At 45.4% G+C, this 21,668-nt stretch overlaps 1 pseudogene; it reads right to left on the reverse strand.

Moving 5' to 3' along the window:
- Positions 1–1,731: 1,731 nt before the first annotated feature.
- On the reverse strand, positions 1,732–20,202 carry LOC117089257 (annotated as a pseudogene).
- Positions 20,203–21,668: the final 1,466 nt, after the last annotated feature.

Raw genomic sequence — 21,668 nt, forward strand, 5'->3', positions numbered from 1 at the left:
CGATTCTGCTGCCTCAGCCTCCGGAATAGCTGGGATTAGAAGGGTAATCACCATTCTGACCAGGCTGGTCTTGAACTCCTGACCTCAGGTGATCCACCTGCGTAGGCATCCCAAAGTGTTGGGATTACAGGCATGAGTCACTGCACCTGGCTCAGTTCAACTTTTATGTAATGAAGTTGTCAGTTGCTTTTCAATTGCCATGGACCCGCAGGTTAAAGGTCATGTACCCTGTGCATTCTCAGGTTAACCAAGCATGCCACCACGGAGTGGAAACTAAGAGCTCGGCCTGAAGAGCTGGAACTGATTTAAGAACCGGACACCCCATGGCAGGAGCCAGGATCCAATCAGATGGAGTTCTGGTGTCCCCTATGGCAGGATCCAGTCAGATCACACAGCCCAGCATGACTTTATTGCAAGATCCAATCAAATCACACCTTATTACCGTATGCTTATAAAACCTGACACAGCCCCCAGTTGTGTAAGGGAGATCTATTTCCATGTGTGGCGTGTGTGCATGCGATGTGTGTGCATGTGTGCTACGAGTGCACGTGTGGTGTGAGCACAGGTGTGGTGTGAGTGCATGTATGGTGTGTGTGCATTTGTGGTGTGTGTGCAGGTGTGTGTGTGCATGTGTGGTGTGAGTGCACTGGTGTGTGTGCATGTGTGGTGTGAGTGCATGTGTGGTGTGTGCATGTGTGGTGTGAGTGCATGTGTGGTGTGTGTGCATGTGTGGTGTGTGTGCATGTGTGGTGTGAGTGCACTGGTGTGAGTGTATGTGTGGTGTGAGTGCGTGTGTGCTGCGCAGGTGTGCTGTGTGTTCATGTGTGGTGTGTGTGCATGTGTGGTGTGAGTGCATGTGTGCTGTGTGTGCATGTGTGGTGTGAGTGCATGTGTGGTGTGCGTGCACGTGACAGGGAGATGAAGGGGACTGGGTGGGTGAGTGGGAACGAGTTTTAAGGTTTTAAATTCAGGGCAGTCAGTAGTGTGAAAGAACATGTAATTCCTCCCACTTCTGATAGGTACAATATACTCTGAGTTTCCTCTCAGGAGGTTGCTAGCTACCTGTATTCAGATGGAGCTTACAAACACAAAATCTAATTCAATCTTAAATGTAATTGAGACATTGCAATTCTCACATGAACTTTAGAGTCTTGCTTAAAACGTCCTAATAGAAAACATGCTTGGCATTGGACAGTTCACAGCAATGATACTGATACAACTCTGCCACAGACAGACAATAAAGGTCACTGCCCTTGAGTGCAGTGACCTGTTCCCACCTGATACAGTCAGTTCTTATGAGGAGAAACAGTTAAATAAATAACCTACTAGATGTGGTGGAGATGCCACTATGACGCCCAGTTCTTTAATCAAAGAAGTGTCGTCTGGATTTTGAAAATGGCAAAAGGTGTGTTTGGGGAGAGGGGTAGCGGGGGTTATTTGAGCACAGGTGGTGAAAAGAGCAAGCAAGAAAAATATTGACACAGTGGAAGAGAAACTAAACACTTCCCACTTTACATTGTAGTATCTGTCCTAAAGAAGATGATATTAAACAGGAATCCAGAGCTTTGTACCTGGAGTGGCACGAGTGGCTGCCATCTCAGTAACCATATCAACCGTTACTCACAAAGTACTCATCCTCATTTGCTTATGAAAAGGAAAGCACTCAAATCCTCCTTACACATCAGCGGTCAGGTAAACAGCAGATATCTGGGCCATGAGGGCAGCCTATCATACCATAGTAAACATCTAGAAAAAAATTTGCCTCCCTACCTTTTGGCAGCGAGGATTAGGACAGCTGAACCTCTTCACATCACTGTCCAACACAGCAGGAAAGCTACAGGAGGGGCACCTACAATCAGAACAGCAGAAGTGACATTACTTCAAACATTAAAGACTGACTTGGTTCCAGCTCCATGTGGCTGTTCATATGAAGATGGAGTTTTGAGCTGGACATTCACATCCCCTTTATACTCCTTAGTGTTCCTGAAAACACAGATTGAGCCTCTTCTTTGTGCTGGCTCTTATCAGGAAACATAAGGACCACTTGCGGTCCTGACTCAATATAAACCACTCAATAAACACATCTCAATCTCAATGAGAACTCCTTGCATATACCGATTTCCCTGCAGCCCAGGGCACCATGATTGTATCTATGGGCCAGAAGATTAAGGGGTGCCAAGATATGTAGACAGAAGTTTGAGCTGCAGGCCGGGCGCAGCGGCTCACACCTGTAGTCCCTGCACTTTGGGAGGCCATGGTGGGCGGATCACTTGAGGTCAGGAGTTTGAGACCAGCCTGGTCAACATGGCAAAACCCTGTCTCTATCAGAAATACAAAAAAAAAAAAAGTTGGACGTGGTGGTGCACACCTGTAATCCATGCTACTCGGGAGACTGAGGCATGAGAAATGCTTGAACTTGGGAGGCGGAGGTTGTAGTGAGCCGAGACTGCACCACTGCACTCCAGCCTGGGTGAAAAAAGAAAAAAGAAATTTGAGCTGCAGAGTTTTCCATTAACAAAATTACTGGTTACTCAATGGTTTCAAGGTGTTAAAAAGTAAAAATAAATAAATAAAATTATTGATAATCTTATTTCTCAGCAAGAAATGCCAAAAAACCTGGAAGATATACTCAATTTTCATCATCTGATGCAAGTGCCCAGGTAGTTTTCACAATGGGGAAGGGGTGGCAGATGGCACGCTCTGCCTGAGAACGAACCCGACAAGCTCGTTGGCGTAGGCTGCTGCAACCTCCTCCTCGGCTTTTCGTTCATAGTACTTATATAGGATGGTCTGGGGGAGCACCTTCTCCAGCTCACTGGTTGGGAACGAACACGTGCAGCTGCCTTCCACGCAGCTGAGCTCCGACTAGAAAAAGGTGAACAGGCAAAGAAGAAAAAAATCAACACCGTTTATAGAAAAATAAAAAGCGTCAGTGGTTAAAAACATAGATCCTGAGACAGTAGATCAAAGATCTCTCTGAGAAATCACAACTAAATCACGAAAACCATGAAACAAAAATCCAGTACATGTTTGATATCACTAGAGGATCTCTATTAGCCCAAATCACAATCCACAGACATTGAAAGTGGAGGAAGGGTAAATGGCTTAGCAGACCAGAGAAGCCCACAGCTTAGGGTCTGAAAAGGAGATGCTGGGGAGAAGAAAGCTGGAGACCCTCTGGAAAGCAGAGCTGAGTGGTGGGGAGAGGGGGAGGACTCAAAGCAATAACCTGAAAACAGGGAGATGGCTGGAGCCTCTAGTTCCTACCCCCTTCAGAAAGAATTGGCTGACTCGGAGAGAAATGAGGAAGATCTGAACAGCTGGACCACAAGGCTCTGGCCTGGGAACCAGTCATAGAGGAGAGTAGAGCTGAGGGGGCCTGAAGTCAGAGTCTGAAATGAAGTCTGCATAATGAACAGAGAATTCTCCAGCCCCTTCCTCCCACTCAGTTTCAGAATGTTGGAAAATGGGCTCACACCCACTAGGCAGCAGGCAGACTGAATCACCCCAGGGAAGAGACTTAAGGGCCATTCAGGTTTATAATAGAAAAGCTAACTGGCTCCCAGGCACCTAGAGTCAAACCCACTGCTCTATAAGCCCCACTACTCACACAGCTTTCCAACAGCTCTTTAACATGAACAAAGAGTGTCAGACATGAGGAATGCGTCCCACATGAATGAAAGACAGACACCAAAGAAAACAAATGGAAAAACACATCCTAAAAATAACTAGCTAAAATTTATGAGGCATTTACCATGTGTCAAACAATAAGTTCATACAACTCATCACCTCATTTAGCTTTCAACACAATGCTATGATTATTTCCATTTTACAGAGGAAGAAACTGAGGCTTAAGGCATTTAATTTACTCAAGATCACAGAGCTGGTATGGTGATGGGGGGCATGGCCCAATGCATTCTGCTTGACTCCAAAGGTCATGCTCTTTGAAAAAACAGAAACTTTATTATTTATTAATTTTTCTGAGACAGAGTCTTGCCCTGTCCCCAAGGCTGGAGTGCAGTGGTGTGATCTTGGCTCACTCACCTCCTGAGTAGCTGGATTACAGGCACCCCCACCACACCTGGCTAATTTTGTATTTTTAGCGCAGATGGGGTTTCCCCATGTTGGCCAGGCTGCTCTCGAACTCCTGACCTCATGATCTGCCCAACTCAGCCTCCCAAAGTGCTGGGATTACAGGCATGAGCCACCGCACCTGGCCTATTTCTTTTCCTTTTTTTGAGATGCAGTTTCCCTCTTGTTGCCCAGGCTGGGGAGCAACGGCACAATCTGAGCTCACCACAACCTCTGCCTCCCGGATTCAACCAGCTCTCCTGCCTCAGCCTTCCCAGCAGCTGAGATTATAGGCACGTGCCACCAGGCCTGGCTAATTTTGTATTTTTAGTAGAGATGGGGGTGTCTCCATGTTGGTCAGGCTGGTCTTGAACTCCTGACCTCAGGTGATCCGCCCACCTTGGCCTCCCAAAGTGCTGGTATTACAGGTGTGAGCCACCATGCCCGGCCCCTAATGTTAACATCTTACGTCAAAACCAGGAAGTTGACAGTGGTCTGCTACCATTAATGGGACCAGTCTTTCCACTCATGTCTTCTCTTCTGGCCCAGGATCCCACAAGGCATCTAGTCGTCACGTCTCCTTAGTCTCTTCCAACCTGAGTTTCTCAGTATTTCTTGGTCTTTTACAGCCCTGACACTTTTGAAAAGCACTGGCCAGTAAGTTTGTAGAGTGTCTCTCAATTTGATTTGTCTCATGATTAGACCTAAGTTAGGTACTTTTTGGCAGGTTCTTAGCATATGCCAGACAGATGTCAATGTGTCTTACGTATGGTTGGGGATGTAAAAAGCCCCCACGCTTTTTGAGATGGGGTCTTACTCTGTTGCCCAGGTTGAAATGCAGTGGCTCCCACCTCAGCCTCCTGAGCAGCTTGACTACAGGTGTGAGCCACTATGCCCAGGTAAGTTTTGTATTTTTTGTAGAGACAGGGTTTCACCATGTTGACTAGCTGGTCTCAAACTCTTGACCTCAGGTGATCCACCTGCCTCAGCCTCCCAAAGTGCTAGGATTACAGGCGTGAGCCACTGCACCCGCGCAAAAAGTCATGTTCTTAATCACTGCGTTAGATTTCTATTGCTGCTGGAACAAAATACCACAAACTTAGTGGTGTAAAACAATGTAAAATTCCCATACTGTGTTTGTTATATGCTGGTATCCAGAGAAACTGACTTTGGAGAGAGAAATATTATCTTGTGTAAAGTAAGTTACGTTATTTTAATATATATTTAATCCAATAGGCTGCAACGTTCTCTCCTTCGGAGGTAACCCTCCCTCTGATTATGAATAAAAAGATGAGTGAAGCGGGTGCTCCTCTGCAGCTAGGTATGGGGGCGTGGAAGAATTCTACTGCTCCCTGAAAAGAAATCTGCTGTGCTTAGAGAACCCACATAATCACACACAACAGGTAATGCACACATAAGCACACCAGCAGAATTCCACCTCACCCTGAAAGAGGCACTTACACTTATCTATCAACATGGTCTCCTTAGACTCCAGGAATGTGTCCTATATACATGGGACGTATTACACAGTTCTTACCTTTCCAGATCCAAAGACTGCCTCTTGGGCGTATCTGATGAGACACTCTTTGCAGAACAAGTGAGCATCTGCGCACTGCGTCAGCTCCTCGAATGGAAATTCCCCATAGCAGCAGCGACACTCAATCAGCTGGCCGTCCTGCAGGCGGTCAAGAAACACACATGAAATGTCCTGCACTTCAGCAGAGGGAGAGCCTTGTCTCCCATCCTCATCTCTCTCCCACCCCCCACACAAATTCTGAGGTAAAAAGCAACCCATTTTAGGGGCCATAAAACAATGATACGCTGTTTCGTGCTATATAAATCTAGCTCAAGATACTAGAACAATAGTAATCCGTAGCTAAAACAGCGACGTTTTCATGGGTTTTGTCTGGTATTCTTTAGAGTAATTCTTTGTATAAAGTTATCATATTCAATCCCATGGTGCAAAGGGAACTAGAACATCTGCACTCAGATGCTAATGTGATTATAAAAAGCAAGGATAAGGAGCACGAGAGATGTTACCCAAAATGTTTTCAAAAGTTGAATTTTGTTCTTGTCATAAAGAGTGTGAACGGGTCATATCCAAGTCTGAGCTTTACTTTAAGGGGCTATTGAAGCTATAACTAAAGCAGCAACCTCAAGTAATGTATCAGGCTATTGACTCCTTTTATTAACTCCAAACGTCTCTGCTTCCTTCAGTACCTCTTTATGAAATAAGCCAAGGAACTTCCCTGGGAAACTTCCTCTTCTCTTTCCTTCACTTTTTTTGAGGCGGAGTCTTGCTCTGTCGCCCAGGCTAGAGTGCAGTGCTGCAATCTCAGCTCACTGCGACCTCTCCCTCCCGGGTATTAGCAGTTCTCCCGCATCAGACTTCTAAGTAGCTGAGATTACAGGGGCGTGCCACCATGCCCAGTTAATATTTGTATTTTTAGTAGAGACAGGGTTTCACCATCTAGGCCAGGCTGGTCTTGAATTCCTGACCTCGTGATCCACCCACCTTGGCCTCCCAAAGCGCTGGGATTACAAGCGTGAGCCACCGCACCCAGACTTCCTTTTTTATTTTGTTGAGATGAAGTTTCTCTCTTGTTGCCCAGGCTGGAGTGCAATCACGCAATCTCGGGTCACTGCCACCTCCTCCTCCCAGGTTCAAGTGATTATCCTGCCTCAGCCTCCTGAGTAGCTGGATTACAGGCACCCACCACCAAACCCAGCTAACTTTTTGTATTTTTAGTAGAGATGGGATGTGGCCAGGATGGTCTGGAACCCCTGACCTCTCATGAGCCACCCGAATTGGTCTCCCAAAATACTGGGATTACAGGTGTGAGTCACTGCGCCCAGCCCCTCCCATACCTCTTTTGGCCAAGGCAGTACAATTCAGAAGAATCTTGCCAGGGAAGACTGGTAAATGGACGTCAATGTGATGCCTATGGCTCCTGGTGGATTTAGATACCTCCTGGTGCTCACTGATACCTTTACCAGTTACACGGGGGCTTTTCCATGCCAGACTGAAAATGCAGGAGATCACTGATCAACCTTCAACTATTCACTAGCAGAACACTGAGCGGACTGTGAGGTCACCAATACCTCCTATTGCACTTGGATAAACACCTCCTGGGGAATAGAGATGAACAGGAAGGAAATAATCAAACAAGTAGAGATGGCTGTATTCCCTCAACCAGAAGGGTCCATTAGTCTGTTTTCATACTGTTATAAAGAACTACCGGAAACTGGGTAATCTATGAAGAAAAGAGGTTTAATCGACTCACGGTTCTGCAGGCTGTACAGGAAGGGTGGCTGGGGAGGCCTCAGGAAACTGACAATCATGGCAGGAGGCGAAGGAGAAGCAGGCACGTCTGGCCATGGTGGAGCAGGAGAGACAGAGAGAGTGAAGAGCGAGGTACTGCATGCTTTTAAACAACCAAATCCCATGAGCCCTCACTCACTATCATGAGAACAGCAAGCGGGGAGGTCGGCCCCTATAAGGCAATCACCTTCCATCAGGTTTCTCCCTCAACACTGGCAATTACAATTTGACATGAGATTTGGGTGGGGATACATAGCTGAACCATATCAACGGTAGTTCCACTACTGAGATTGATTGACTGAGATGGAGTCCCACTCTGTTACCTAGGCTGGAGTGCAGTGGCACAATCTCGGCTCACTGCAACCTCTGCCTCCCAGGTTCAAGTGATTCTCCTGCCTCAGCCTCCCGAGTAGCTGGGACTACAGCACACGCACACGCTACCATGTCTGGCTAATTTTTGTATTTTTAGTAGAGACGGGGCTTCCCCAAGTTTGCCAGGCTGGTCTTGAACTCCTGACCTCATGATCACCCTGTCTCGGCTTTTCCTTTGCTGGAATTACAGGAATGAGCCACCGCACCTGGCCAACCACTGAGATTCAGAAGGCAGCTGAGTCCACTATACCACACCTCACCTGGTTTCTTCCTCTGATGGGGCCCCTCGTGGCCACTGTTCTGTTACTTTTCGGTCCTATTTATTTAAATGGATAGTGAGCTATCTGCCCTTCAGGCTCCAACACTTCCATCTTCAGCTTGTATTACAATACCAGCCCTTCAAGCTACTCCAGGTGACCCCAGAACTCATTTGAACTCAGAAGCTCAAGAGTTTCAGTCCTCTCACTTTCCTCTCACTTTAGGGGACTCAGTGCTCCTGGTCAGCATGAAGTCAGTACAGACACATGACCTCCATCCCTAATCCCTCAACAACGAAGAGTGGAAGGTGTAGGCAAGAGGGTGGGGGCGCGGTTTGTAAATCTGTAACTGCATCAGACCAAATCTAGTTCAACTGGTTTTTTTTTGACGGAGTTTGCTCTTGTCACTCAGGCTGGAGTGCAATGGCACAATCTCAGCTCACTGCAACCTCCACCTCCTAGGTTCAAGCGATTCTGCTGCCTCAGCCTCCAGAATAGCTGGGATTAGAAGGGTAATCACCATTTTGACCAGGCTGGTCTTGGACTTCTGACCTCAGGTGATCCACCTGCGTAGGCCTCCCAAAGTGTTGGGATTACAGGCATGAGTCACTGCACCTGGCTCAGTTCAACTTTTATGTAATGAAGTTGTCAGTTGCTTTTCAATTGCCATGGACCCGCAGGTTAAAGGTCATGTACCCTGTGCATTCTCAGGTTAACCAAGCATGCCACCCCAGAGTGGAAACTAAGAGCTCGGCCTGAAGAGCTGGGACCGATTTAAGAACCGGACACCCCATGGCAGGAGCCAGGATCCAATCAGATGGAGTTCTGGTGCCCCCCATGGCAGGATCCAATCAGATCACACAGCCCAGCATGACTTTATTGCAAGATCCAATCAAATCACACCTCATTACCGCATGCTTATAAAACCTGACACAGCCCCCAGTTGTGTAAGGGAGATCTATTTCCATGTGTGGCGTGTGTGCATGTGATGTGTGTGCATGTGTGCTACGAGCGCATGTGTGGTGTGAGCACAGGTGTGGTGTGAGTGCATGTATGGTGTGTGTGCAGGTGTGGTGTGAGTGCAGGTGTGTGTGTGCATGTGTGGTGTGTGCATGTGTGGTGTGAGTGCATGTGTGGTGTGTGTGCATGTGTGGTGTGAGTGCATTGGTGTGAGTGCACTGGTGTGAGCGCATGTGTGGTGTGTGTGCATGTGTGGTGTGTGTGCATGTGTGGTGTGAGTGCATGTGTGGTGTGTGTGCATGTGTGGTGTGTATGTGTGGTGTGAGTGCATGGGTGGTGTGTGTGCATGTGTGGTGTGTGTGCACGTGACAGGGAGATGAAGGGGACTGGGTGGGTGAGTGGGAACGAGCTTTAACGTTTTAAATTCAGGGCAGTCAGTAGTGTGAAAGAACATGTAATTCCTCCCACTTCTAATAGGTACAATATACTCTGAGTTTCCTCTCAGGAGGTTGCTAGCTATGTGTATTCAGATGGAGGTTACGAACACAAAATCTAATTCAATCTTAAATATAATTGAGACACTGCAATTCTCACATGAACTTTAGAGTCTTGCTTAAAACGTCCTAACAGAAAACATGCTTGGCATTGGACAGTTCACAGCAATGATACTGATACAACTCTGCCACAGACAGACAATAAAGGTCACTGCCCTTGAGTGCAGTGACCTGTTCCCACCTGATACAGTCAGTTCTTATGAGGAGAAACAGTTAAACAAATAACCTACTAGATGTGATGGAGATGCCACTATGACACCCAGTTCTTTAATCAAAGAAGCGTCGTCTGGACTTTGAAAATGGCAAAAGGTGTGTTTGGGGAGAGGGGTAACGGGGGTTATTTGAGCACAGGTGGTGAAAAGAGCAAGCAAGAAAAATACTGACACAGTGGAAGAGAAACTGAACACTTCCCACTTTACATTATAGTATCTGTCCTAAAGAAGATGATATAAAACGGGAATCCAGAGCTTTGTAACTGGAGTGGCATGAGCGGCTGCCGTCTCGTCTCAGTAACCATGTCAACCGTTACTCACAAAGTACTCATCCTCATTTGCTTATGAAAAGGAAAGCACTCAAATCCTCCTTATACATCAGCGGTCAGGTAAACAGCAGATATCTGGGCCATGAGGGCAGCCTATAATACCATAATATATATCTAGAAAAAAATTTGCGTCCCTACCTTTCGGCAGCGAGGATTAGGACAGCTGAACCTCTTCACATCACTGTCCAACAGAGCAGGAAAGCTACAGGAGGGGCACCTACAGTCAGAACAGCAGAAGTGACATTACTTCAAACATTAAAGACTGACTTGGTTCCAGCTCCATGTGGCTGTTCATATGAAGATGGAGTTTTCAGCTGGACATGCACATCCCCTTTATACTCCTTAGATTTCCTCAAAACACAGATTGAGCCTCTTCTTTGTGCTGGCTCTTATCAGGAAACATAAGCACCACCTGCGGTCCTGACTCAATATAAACCACTCAATAAACACAGCCCAATCTTAATGAGAACTCCTTGCATATACCGATTTCCCTCCAGCCCAGGGCACCATGTTTGTATCTACGGGCCAGAAGATCAGGGGGTGCCAAGATATGTAGACAGAAGTTTGAGCTGCAGGCCGGGAGCGGTGGCTCACACCTGTAGTCCCTGCACTTTGGGAGGCCATGGTGGGTGGATCACTTGAGGTCAGGAGTTTGAGACCAGCCTGGACAACATGGCAAAACCCTGTCTCTATCAAAAATACAAAAAAAAAAAAAAGTTGGACGTGGTGGCGCACACCTGTAATCCACGCTACTCAGGAGACTGAGGCATGAGAAATGCTTGAACTTGGGAGGCGGAGGTGGTAGTGAGCCGAGACTGCACCACTGCACTCCAGCCTGGGTGACAGAGTGAGATTCCATCTCAAAAAAGAAAGAAAGAAAGAAAGAAAGAAATTTGAGCTGCAGTTTTCCATTAACAAAATTACTGGTTACTCAATGGTTTCAAGGTGTTAAAAAATAAAAATAAATAAATAAAATTATTGATAATCTTATTTCTCAGCAAGAGATGCCAAAAAACCTGGAAGATACACTCAATTTTCATCATCTGATGCAAGTGCTCAGGTAGTTTTCACAATGGGGAAGGGGTGGCAGACGGCACGCTCTGCCTGAGAACGAACCCGACAAGCTCGTTGGCGTAGGCTGCTGCAACCTCCTCCTCGGCTTTTCGTTCATAGTACTTATATAGGATGGTCTGGGGGAGCACCTTCTCCAGCTCACTGGTTGGGAACGAACACGTGCAGCTGCCTTCCACGCAGCTGAGCTCCGACTAGAAAAAGGTGAACAGGCAAAGAAGAAAAAAATCAACACCGTTTATAAAAAAATAAAAAGCCTCAGTGGTTAAAAACATAGATCCTGAGACAGTAGATCAAAGATCTCTCTGAGAAATCACAACTAAATCACGAAAACAATGAAACAAAAATCCAGTACATGTTTGATATCACTAGAGGATCTCTATTAGCCCAAATCACAATCCACAGAGATTGAAAGTGGAGGAAGGGTAAATGGCTTAGCAGACCAGAGAAGCCCATAGCTTAGGGTCTGAAAAGGAGATGCTGGGGAGAAGTTGGTCCCCTCTACAGATATTAGAAAGCTGGAGACCCTCTGGAAAGCAGAGCTGAATGGTGGGGAGAGGGGGAGGACTCAAAGCAATAAACTGAAAACAGGGAGATGGCTGGAGCCTCTAGTTCCTACCCCCTTCAGAAAGAATTGGCTGACTCTGAGAGAAATGAGGAAGATCTGAACAGCTGGACCACAAGGCTCTGACCTGGGAACCAGTCATAGAGGAGAGTAGAGCTGAGGGGGCCTGAAGTCAGAGTCTGAAATGAAGTCTGCATAACGAACAGAGAATTCTCCAGCCCCTTCCTCCCACTCAGTTTCAGAATGTTGGAAAATGGGCTCACACCCACTAGGCAGGAGGCAGACTGAATCACCCCAGGGAAGAGACTTAAGGGCCATTCAGGTTTATAATATAAAAGTTAACTGGCTCCCAGGCACCTAGAGTCAAACCCAATGCTCTATAAGCCCCACTACTCACACAGCTTTCCAACAGCTCTTTAACATGAACAGAGTGTCAGACATGAGGAATGCATCCCACATGAATGAAAGACAGACACCAAAGAAAACAAATGGAAAAACACATCCTAAAAATAACTAGCTAAAATTTATGAGGCATTTACCATGTGTCAAACAATAAGTTCATTCAACTCATCACCTCATTTAGCTTTCAACACAATGCTATGATTATTTCCATTTTACAGAGGAAGAAACTGAGGCTTAAGGCATTTAACTTACTCAAGATCACAGAGCTGGTACGGCCGACGGGGGGCATGGCCCAATGCATTCTGCTTGACTCCAAAGGTCATGCTTTTTGAAAAAACAGAAACTTTATTTATTTATTAATTTTTCTTTTTCTTTTTTTTCTTTTTCAGACGGAGTCGCGCTCTGTCGCCCAGGCAGGAGTGCAGTGGCCAGATCTCAGCTCACTACAAGCTCCGCCTCCCGGGTTTACGCCATTCTCCTGCCTCAGCCTCCCGACTAGCTGGAACTACGGGCGTCCGCCACCTCGCCCAGCTAGGTTTTTTTGTAGTTTTTAGTAGAAATGGGGTTTCACCGCGTTAGCCAGGATGGTCTTGATCTCCTGACCTCGTGATATGCCCGTCTCGGCCTCCCAAAGTGCTGGGATTACAGGCTTGATTCACCGCGCCCGGCCTATTTCTTAACTTTTCTGAGACAGAGTCTTGCCCTGTCCCCAAGTCTAGAGTGCAGTGGTGCGATCTTAGCTCACTCAGCCTCCTGAGTAGCTGGATTACAGGCACCCAGCACCACACCTGGCTAATTTTTGTATTTTTAGCACAGATGGGGTTTCCCCATGTTGGCCAGGCTGCTCTCGAACTCCTGACCTCATGATCTGCCCAACTCAGCCTCCCAAAGTGCTAGGATTACAGGCATGAGCCACCGCACCTGGCCTATTTCTTTTCCTTTTTTTGAGATGCAGTTTCCCTCTTGTTGCCCAGGCTGGAGAGCAACGGCACAATCTGAGCTCACCACAATCTCTGCCTCCCGGATTCAACCATTTCTCCTGCCTCAGCCTTCCCAGTAGCTGAGATTATAGGCACGTGCCACCAGGCCTGGCTAATTTTGTATTTTTAGTAGATACGGGGTTTCTCCATGTTGGTCAGGCTGGTCTTGAACTCCTGACCTCAGGTGATCCGCCCACCTTGGCCTCCCAAAGTGCTGGTATTACAGGCGTGAGCCACCATGCCCGCCCCTAATGATAACATCTTATGTCAAAATCAGGAAGTTGACAGTGGTCTGCTACCATTAATGGGACCAGTCTTTCCACTCATGTCTTCTCTTCTGGCCCAGGATCCCACAAGGCATCTAGTCGTCATGTCTCCTTAGTCTCTTCCAATCTGAGTTTCTCAGTATTTCTTGGTCTTTTACAGCCCTGACACTTTTGAAAAGTACTGGCCAGTAAGTTTGTAGAGTGTCTCTCAATTTGATTTGTCTCATGATTAGACCTAAGTTAGGCACTTCGTGACAAGTTCTTAGCATATGCCAGACAGATGTCAATGTGTCTTACGTATGGTTGGGGATGTAAAAAGCACCCCCCCACCCCCCGCTTTTTGAGATGGGGTCTTACTCTGTTGCCCAGGTTACTCTGCTCCCACCTCACCTCCTGAGCAGCTTGACTACAGGTGTGAGCCACTATGCCCAGGTAAGTTTTGTATTTTTTGTAGAGACAGGGTTTCACCATGTTGACTAGCTGGTCTCAAACTCTTGACCTCAGGTGATCCACCTGCCTCAGCCTCCCAAAGTGCTAGGATTACAGGCGTGAGCCACTGCACCCGGGCAAAAAGTCATGTTCTTAATCACTGTGTTAGATTTCTATTGCTGCTGGAACAAAATACCACAAACTTAGTGGTGTAAAACAATGTAAAATTCCCATACTGTGTTTGTTATATGCTGGTATCCAGAGAAACTGACTTTGGAGAGAGAAATATTATCTTGTGTAAAGTAAGTTATGTTATTTTAATATATATTTAATCCAATAGGCTGCAACGTTCTCTCCTTCGGAGGTAACCCTCCCTCTGATTACGAATAAGAAGATGAGTGAAGCCGGTGCTCCTCTGCAGCTAGGTATGGGGGCGTGGAAGAATTCTACTGCTCCCTGAAAAGAAATCTGCTGTGCTTAGAGAACCCACATAATCACACACAACAGGTAATGCACACATAAGCACACCAGCAGAATTCCACCTCACCCTGAAAGAGGCACTTACACTTATCTATCAACATGGTCTCCTTAGACTCCAGGAATGTGTCCTATATACATGGGACGTATTACACAGTTCTTACCTTTCCAGATCCAAAGACTGCCTCTTGGGCGTATCTGATGAGACACTCTTTGCAGAACAAGTGAGCATCTGCGCACTGCGTCAGCTCCTCGAATGGAAATTCCCCATAGCAGCAGCGACACTCAATCAGCTGGCCGTCCTGCAGGCGGTCAAGAAACACACATGAAATGTCCTGCACTTCAGCAGAGGGAGAGCCTTGTCTCCCATCCTCATCTCTCTCCCACCCCCCACACAAATTCTGAGGTAAAAAGCAACCCATTTTAGGGGCCATAAAACAATGATACGCTGTTTCGTGCTATATAAATCTAGCTCAAGATACTAGAACAATAGTAATCCGTAGCTAAAACAGCGACGTTTTCATGGGTTTTGTCTGGTATTCTTTAGAGTAATTCTTTGTATAAAGTTATCATATTCAATCCCATGGTGCAAAGGGAACTAGAACATCTGCACTCAGATGCTAATGTGATTATAAAAAGCAAGGATAAGGAGCACGAGAGATGTTACCCAAAATGTTTTCAAAAGTTGAATTTTGTTCTTGTCATAAAGAGTGTGAACGGGTCATATCCAAGTCTGAGCTTTACTTTAAGGGACTATTGAAGCTATAACTAAAGCAGCAACCTCAAGTAATGTACCAGGCTATTGACTCCTTTTATTAACTATAGCAACTGATCCAATCACCAACTCATTCCTTTTTTTTTTTTTTTTGAGACAGAGTCTTACTCTGTTGCCCAGGCTGGAGTGCAGTGGTGCGATCTTGGCTCACTGCAACCTCCACATTCCAGGTTCAAGTGATTCTCCTGCTTCAGCCTCCCAAGTAGTGGGGGTTACACTACTCGGGAGTGTAACCCCCTCCCAAAGTGCTGGGATTAGAGGTATGAGCCACTGCATCCAGTCCCATTCTTTTATTTATTTTTTATTTTTATTAGAAATTGGGTGTTTCTATGTTGTCCAAGTTGGTCTTGAACTCCTGGGCTCAAACAATCCTCCCATGTCAGCCTCTCAAAGCGCTGAGATTACAGGCACGAGACACGGTGCCCAGCCACTAACCCATTCTTAACGCCATATTAAAAAAGTCACTAGCTGGGCGTAGTGGGTCACACCTGTTCCCAATACTTTGGGAGGCTGAGATGGGTGGATCACCTGAGGTAAGGAGTTCGAGATCAGCCTGGCCAACATGGTGAAACTCCGTGTCTACTAAAAATACAAAAATTAGCTGGGCATGGTGGCACATGCCTGTAGTTCCAGGTACTCAGGAGGCTGAGACAGGAAAATCACTTGAACCCAGGAGGCAGAGGTTGCAGTGAGCCAAGAATGTGTCACTGCACTTCAACCTCGGTGACACAGCAAGACGCTGTTTGATAAAAAAAAAAGAAAAAGAAAAAGACAACTCACTGTTTGAGGGCGGCAGACACCATACAGAAATCCATCTTGCCCTGAGGTTAGACATATCTCTTTCTTTTAACTCTAAAGTGATATCTAAATTGTAAACTTTCCTTTATGAGTCTATCTAATGAATGTCAGGTAATGATTTTTAACGGGAACATCTATTATCTCCCCTTCGATTCTGATTCAGTGTGATCTAAGAGTGACTACATTAGATCACATATCTGACTGTAACTTGGCTGAACTGCAAACTTGGCAAATCAACAGGAGGTTATCCAAAAACAAATTTGCCATCAAAAATGCTGACAAAACATGGTAAGAGAAAACAGCCCATGAAAATGTCCAGAATAAACAAGGTGAGATTTCAAACTACCTTTTGATACTATTCTTCATTCATCTGCAGGGTAAGCTAAGTATTCATGCTGAAGAACAAAAAAAAGCACACAATCAGACACAAATTTAGTAAAAATGACACTAACCATTTAGTATTTTTTCCATAAACATAACTCCAGTATTGTAATCTCTTCGATTACACAGTTTAGCAGTTCAAAAAGTTACCTGTGATGGCCGGGCGCAGTGGCTCAAGCCTATAATCCCAGCACTTTGGGAGGCTGAGATGGGCGGATCCCGAGGTCTGGAGATCCAGACCATCCTGGCTAACATGGTGAAACCGCGTCTCTACTAAAAAAAAAATACAAAAAGCTAGCCGGGTGAGGTGGCGGGCGCCTGTAGTCCCAGCTACTCAGGAGGCTGAGGCAGGAGAATGGCGTAAAAAAACCCGGGAGGCGGAGCTTGCAGTGAGCTGAGATCCGGCCACTGCACCCCAGCCTGGGCAACAGACCGAGACTACGTTTTAAAAAAAAAAAAAAAAAAAGTTACCTGTGAATAAACTGTAAATGGATGAAAGAGCTAGAAAATACAGGACAATTTTTCTTCAGTATGACTCAAAATGTAGAATAAATAAGGGAAAAGGCTGACACATAAAACACTTTGAATAGCAAAGAATAGCATCAACAAAAACAAACTGAACAAATAAAAACTAAGTTTGGCTGGGCGGGATGGCTCATGCCTGTAATCCCAGCACTTTGGGAGGCTGAGGCAGCCAGATCACATGAGATCAAAAGTTCGAGACCAGCCTGACCAACATGGAGATACCCCGTCTCTACTAAAAATACAAAATCGGCTGGGCATGGTGGTGTACACCTGTAATCCCAGCTACTTGGGAGGCTGAGGCAGGAAGATCACTTGAACCCGGAAGGCAGAGGTTGCAGTGAGCTGAGATCGCCCTGTTGCACTCTAGCCTGGGCAACAAGAGTGAAACTCTGTCTCAAAAAACAAACAAACAAACGAAAACTATGTTTGACAATAGACTTCATTGGCGAGGCTGTGTGGTAGTGGGCACCCTCACATGTTACTGGTGAAAATGCAAAGCAGGACAACCACACTGGCGGGACACTCGCAAAGAGTCATCAATGCCACTTCCAAGAGTCTAGCCCAAAGATGCACGTGGGCAGAAACAGGGAATGATGTATGCACAAACTTAATCATGGCGCTATTTATAATAGCGAAAACCTGGAAACAACCCTAAATGTCCAGCAACAGGGGAATGACTGAATAAACTGTGGTATTACATAAAATGGTGTACCAGCCAGTTTAAAAAAGGAAAGAGAAAAATCCCTATGAATTGCCATAGGGTGATTGCCAGGATGCACGGTTAAACGAAAAATGCAGTCACAGAAGAGTCTGCCACCATTTGGGATTACATTAAATTATTTGTGAGACAGCGTCTCACTCTTGCCCAGGCTGGAGTGCAGTGGTGTGATCCTGGCTCACTGCAGCCTCAACCTCCCAGGCTCAAGAGATCCTCCCGCCTCAGCTTCCCGAGTAGCTGGGACTACAGGTGTGAGCTACTACGCCTGGAAAAGTCTGCTACTATCTGGATAAGAAAGATGGGTAAATAAAAATAGTATACATATTTGTTTTTCCACAAAGGAAAGATAAACCAAAGACTAACAATAATGGTTATATATAAACAAAGTGGGGGGCCAGGTGCAGTGGCTCACGCCTATAATCCCAGTACTTTGAGAGGCCAAGGTGGATGGATCGCTTGAGGTCAGGAGTTTGAGACCAGCCTGGTCAACATGGCGAAACTCCGTCTCTACTAAAAATACAAAAATTGGCCAGATATGGTGGCGTGTGCCTGTAATCCCAGCTACTTAGGAGGCTGAGGCAGGAGAATCCCTTGAACCCAGGAGTCAGAGGTTGCAGTGAGCCGAGATCCTGCCACTGCACTTCCAGCCTGGGTGACAGAGGGAGACTCCATCTCAAAAAACAAACAAAGGAAAGTGGGAGAATGGGACAGGACAAAAGCTAGATTTTTCTGAATATTCCTTGCTTTATAGTTTTGATTTCAGAACTAATTTTTTTTTTTTACAAAATTAGTTAAAAAAACAAAACCAATTCTCTAAAAGTTCAAAATAAACAGAAAGAAATAAACTGTTTTTTTTTGAAACAGTCTTGATTTGTTGCCCAGGCTGGAGTGCAGTGGCACGATTTTGGCTCACTGCAACCAACCTCGACCTCCCAGGTTCAAGCGATTCTCGTGCCTCAGCCTCCCAAGTAGCTGGGATTACAGGCATGTGCCACCATGCCCAGCTAATTTTTTGTATTTTTAGCAGAGACAGAGTTTTGCCATGGTGGCCAGGCTGGTCTTGAACTCCTGGCCTCAAGTGATCGCCTGTCTTGGCCTCCCAAAGTGCTGGGATTACACACATAAGCCACCATGCCTAGCCAGAAACAAACTTGTCTATCAAGTTAATGGCACAAGCACCAAGACTTACTTCCAGTGACTTTAAGATATTTGAATTTTATATTCTCAGATGTAATCTGACAATAATGTTATTAAGAACCAAGACTTTTAGCATCAGAGAAAAGAAAACAAAGTTAGCAGGGCATAGTGGTGTGTTCCTATAAGGTGGCTGAGTCGGGAGGATGGCTTGAGGCCAGAAGTTCAAGACCAGCCCAGACAACACAGGGAAATCCAGGCTCTACAAAAAAAAAAAAAAAAGAGAAAAAAAGTGCTGGGATTATAGGCGTGAGCCACTGCACCTGGCCCCCCACTTTGTTTATATATAACCATTATTGTTAGTCTTTGGTTTATCTTTCCTTATTTTATGGAAAAATACTTAATCTGATAAGATTGGTGATATTAATGAATGTCATTCTGTAACAGATGGATTAAGATAATAAATTCTAATTTCTGCTTAAAATCTAGAATTTTGGTCAAAAATAATCACTTCATTCATTTTTGAGAAAATGCCTGCCAAATACCTAATTTTGAATAATCACAGTTTTTCTGTCACTTTTATCCAAGTAAAAAGTGGCCAATGCAGCTGCTTTGTGGCTCAATTGCACAAGCGCTTTCCTCATACCTGGATATAAGACAAGCTTCACATCCTGGATGTGGCGGAAGCACTTTATGAAGACTTCATTTTATTACACAGAATATTGAAAAGATGTTTTCAAGGGTCAAAATTTGGTAAAATAATTTCTACTGCTTTATCAAAGACATTTTTAGGTGAAACTGGCGTGTCTTAAAAATGTTAGTGCATGGTGGTGAAGAATACAAAGATTATGAGGATGGCTCTATGCCATCTGATGTCTGATTCATGCCAAGGCACCACTGCTTTGCTTCTGCTGGTACAAATTCAATATGGTGAAAAAGCAAATACAGCTGACCTTGATCAACAGAGGTGTGAACTGTGGGGACCCACTTATGTGCTCATTTTCTTCTGCTTCTGCCACCCTGAGACAGCAAAACTAGCACACCCCTCCTCCTCAGCCTACTCAACGTGAAGACCATGAAGATAAAGACCTTCTCATGCTGATCCACGGTACCATTTAATGAATACTAAATATATTTTCCTTATCATTTTCTTAATAACATTTTCTTTTCTCTAGCTTACCTTATTGTAAGAATACAGCATGTAATACACAAAACATACCAAACATGTTCATCGACTGTTATGGGTAAGGCTTCCTGTCAACAGCAGGCTGTTCACAGTGAAGTTTTGCGGCAATCAAACATTATATGCAGACTTTCAACTGCACAGGGGGAAGCACTCCTAACTCTCATGTTGTTCAAGGGTCACTGTAATGTCTTAGTATAGTTATAAGAGGTTTGACCTCGTAGACCCCCAAGAGAGTCTTGGGAAACCCAGAGCAAACCAGAATCCCAGAAACACACCCCAAGACCACAGCACATCTTCCTACCTCTGCCATCTCTTTGATTTTCTGCTCATGGAACTCCTGCTCTTGTTGCACAGCTGGAAGGAGAGCACGCAGGTCATAGGACCTACAATGTCGTCGCTCATTTTCAAGAAAGAACATCCTCTTTTCTATTTTTATGTCACCTAGAAGATATACGACAATGCAAAAGCATGTAGACAACTGTGTGTTAGGAATCTGGGCCAGCCATGTCCATTCTTCCCGGCCTCATTCTCCCTCTTCTCTCTGGCGGTACGTTTCATGACTTCTCTTTCATATTCTACCATTTGGGAGGACTGGGCTTCTTACCATTTGCCAACCTATCATCCATTTTTTGACCTTTCTGGTTCTTTCCCTCTGTTTATGCTCCATTAGAAGGCATCTCCTATTCTGTCACTAGTGTACTATGTGATTATACCACAATTTATTATCTATTTCACTACTGAGGACATTTGGGTTTACTGTTTTGGGTTAATCTGAATAGTGCTGCTTATAGCCATTTGTTGGTGAATGTATGTCCGCAATTTAGCTGGGAATTGCCAGATCACGGGATAGGCTTACTTCCAGCTTTAGAAAATAATGCCAGTGTTCCAAAGTGGTTGTACCAGTTTACACCCTTCCTCCATCAGCAACGCATGTGAGTTCCAGTCTCTCCCATGTCCTTACACCTATCCTTGGTTTTTAATTTTAGCCATTCTGGTGGGTGCAAATGTGCCATATGTTTTTCAACCATTTTTATTTTGAAAGCATTCAAATATACAAGGGGCTGAAGGAATAGTACCTATGATCACCACAATGTATTACAACATAAGAATAAAAGAGAGTAGAATGACAAATATCAGACATATAATTGATCTGTTTAGGTTTTGTATTTCTAGATTCACCACAATATATTATAACATGAGAATAAAAGAGAGCAGAATGACAAATATCAGACATATAATTGATCTGTTTAGGTTCTACATTTTTTTTTTTTTTGAGACGGAGTCTCGCTCTGTCACCCAGGCTGGAGTGCAGTGGCCGGATCTCAGCTCACTGCAAGCTCTGCCTCCCGGGTTTTTTTACGCCATTCTCCTGCCTCAGCCTCCCGAGTAGCTGGGACTACAGGCGCCCGCCACCTCGCCCAGCTAGTTTTTTGTATTTTTTAGTAGAGACGGGGTTTCACCGTGTTAACCAGGATGGTGTCAATCTCCTGACCTCGTGATCCGCCCGTCTCGGCCTCCCAAAGTGCTGGGATTACAGGCTTGAGCCACCACGCCGGGCCTGGTTCTATATTTCTTTCGCTGATTTGGCAAATTATGATTTTCTTTTTGGAGACAGAGTCCCGCTCTGTTGCTCAGGCTGGAGTGCAGGGGCACATTCATAGATCACTACTGCCTCGACTCCTGGGCTCAGGTGATCCTCCCGCCTCAGCCTCCTGAGGAGGTGGGACTATAAAGGCAGATGCCACCATGCCCAGTTAATTTTTTTGTATTTTTTTAGAGATGGGATTTTTCCCGTGTTGTCCAGGCTGGTCTTGAAGTCCTGGGCTCAAACCATCCACCAGCCCTGGCCTCCCAAAGTACTGGGATTACAGGTGTGAGTCACAA

The sequence above is a fragment of the Trachypithecus francoisi genome, unplaced genomic scaffold, assembly GCF_009764315.1.
Source record: "Trachypithecus francoisi isolate TF-2019V2 unplaced genomic scaffold, Tfra_2.0 Contig00813, whole genome shotgun sequence".
Lineage (NCBI taxonomy): Eukaryota > Metazoa > Chordata > Mammalia > Primates > Cercopithecidae > Trachypithecus > Trachypithecus francoisi.